Source organism: Convolutriloba macropyga, chromosome 10 (assembly GCF_964194025.1).
Source record: "Convolutriloba macropyga chromosome 10, txConMacr16.3, whole genome shotgun sequence".
NCBI classification, from domain to species: Eukaryota; Metazoa; Xenacoelomorpha; order Acoela; family Convolutidae; genus Convolutriloba; species Convolutriloba macropyga.
The window spans coordinates 46,254,246-46,257,103 of record NC_134477.1 but is presented as its reverse complement, the minus strand read 5'-3'; positions in this window follow the sequence as shown (position 1 = coordinate 46,257,103).

Sequence of the window (2,858 nt, the reverse complement as noted above, 5' to 3'; positions counted from 1 at the left end):
CCGTGATAGGTTGCTTTCCACAGTTTTTCAGCGTTTACAACCCTAAAAAATAATTCGAGACAGGAATTAATGTTGAATCGTAGTTGCATATCTCGAATAAATGCCAAATCGTAGTGCTAAGCTCCCGCGCACCAAATTTTCCTTTATACTGTGGCTGATTTTAAAACTTGCGAATTAAAACTTTCAAGATCTATCTGTGACTCTGCTAATATTGATTGACAATTCGCGCTCTCATCTTGAACCACACTGCCTTTTTCAATCAGTCTTAAATTTTCTCAGCGCCTTCATCAGTGTCTTAAAATCTATGCGTATCACATTGTTATACTACCGAAGGGTGATTAATGGCACATCTCGTCGGTCCTCTAATGTGGCATTATTTTATTCTTTTAGTGCTTTGAGTTTATAACAATTGTTTTCCAAACGGTGCATGAATTTTTGACAATTTCCTATCTTAAAATCTGAATGAGCATTATGAATGGGTCAGAACATTATGCTCATCACATTCGCACATTTGAACTGATAATTCAGATATGTTTACAACAGCAATTAATTTTGTGTTCTAACGAAAAATAGCGTCGGTGAAATAGGCATTTGTTTTATATCTCAGGGTTGAAAGAAAGAGGGAAATATTGAGTTTTAGAAGCGCAAAAACGCCTCAACAGTTTTTCATTACAGATGCAATGATTATATTGCTAATTTAATCCTTATTTCTTAGAAAGATTAAAATTGGGGTGAAATGATAGAGGGGTTAAAAGATAGACGGGTTAAATGATACAGGGGTGAATGAATCAGGTTTAAATTATAGGGGGTTAAATGAAAATGGGTGAAAAATTTGTGGCTAAATTACCAAAACAAACCAGTTAATCTCTTCGCCATCACCCATATAAATTTTACATCATCAGTTCATCCTGTCTCTTTCTTTAAACTTTAAACATACTTTCAGAACTAAACAATTTAATTTGAATTTTTGATTGAAACCCCCTCAAATTTCTCTCTGTCCATTCACAGGAAACCCATTGTGGTCAAAAACGCCTGCAACTTATGCGGTGATTTTTTTTATTTTTAACAGAGTGTGTGATACGTATGGATACCTATTATATATCGAAACTTCTATGTGTACTAAATTATTTATCCTCTATATCTATAATTATATCATGCGTTTTATAACTAAAAGTTATGACTTCTATTTATTCACCTATATTAATATTCCCGTAAGTCTAATAAATTATTTCATATTTTGTTCATACTAGTTTATCATAAGTAATCATAATTTCGTTTAGTTATCTGAATTCAAGTTACTCTGTAAACGCTCTTCATAATCTTAAGCTAGACTTAACAACGGATTCGCGCCGCGTCTCCAATAATCAGAATTCGTATTACACAAGTTATTGTGTATTCGCCTAGCAATTCCTATCGTAATCTCGACACAAGTATTCGCAACGCGAATCCTAAAGTATTCAATACGATCAAGTATAACATGGCGCAGTCAGCGACAAAGGACAGCGGCAAATCCCCACTTGGAATTCAACCCTTTTGGGAAAAGGCAACACTAGAACCTCCAATTCGCTGGGAGTTTTGGAGAATACAATTGAAACTCGCAATTCTCGCCCGAGAAGGAATTGAAGTGGATCTCCTCTTATTGGACCCCCCAGACCATGTCCTCTTACCTCCTGAACCAGCATATGAAGATGCAGTTGACAACCCGACGGCACAATCAGAGCGAGACCGACGTACCCGCAATGAACAAGCAAAAACAGCGTGGAAGAATCAGTGTCAACGAGTTACAGCAGTTGGTATACTTTGCGGTGATAAACCGTGGAAGTTATGTGATCGGAAAGCATCCTCTTTGATGTACTTGAGCTTAGGCATGGAAGGTCGGCGCGTATTCAACTCAAAGAATTCGACCATCAATCTTGAAACAATTTCAACGAAAGATCTGTGGGATATTCTCAATACAACCTTCATTCGGATCCACAATATAACCTTCGATAGATACCTCTTCCTCACCCGAAAACAGCAAAAGGGAGAACCTATTGAGAAATTCTATGGACATCTCAAAGAACTTTCGGAAAACTGTGACCTTGGAGATAAAGGAGACACGATCATCCGGGACGTCTTTATCGCAAACATGCAAAATGAAGACATTCAAAAAGAGCTCCTTAAGGAAACAGTCGACCCGGAAAAAGCATTGGCAATAGCGATCAATATCGAGATGGGTACGCTCAACCAATTAAAAATGAATGCAAGCAAAACCGAGTCACATTCAACTGTTAATCAAGTACAACGGATGCGCATCGCAAATGCTACCCCTTTCTCCAATATGAATACAACAGCACGGAAAAAGCCAACAACCTGTCATTTCTGTGGATCCAATTGGACCTCTGACCACCGAAATAAATGTCCCGCTCGGGGAAAAAGATGCAATAACTGTGGTATTGAGAACCACTTCGCAAAAGTTTGCCGAAAACCTAAAGATCCCAATTCCTACCCAAAACCTAAACCGCGGGTCAATAACGTAGAAAAGGACGATCAAAATGAAGATGTCAATCAGATTTCGACTAATTTTGATCCTGATTTGGAATCAAACTATTCTTCAGATGAAGATAATTGTGTAGCAGCAGTATCTTCAACAGATTCCTCAACTTCAGTGGATGCAATCAATCTTCCCGTAATCCTTGGTAAAACATCAACAAATGTTTTGGTGGAGTCGGGCAGCGTATGCACAATAATAAACGAATCCTTGGCAAACTCCATCATTTCACATGATTCAAAATCGAAGTGGATACGCGAAGCGAATCCTAAACAATTGAAAACATTTTCAAACGAACCTATTCATACGGTGGGCATTCTTCAAACTT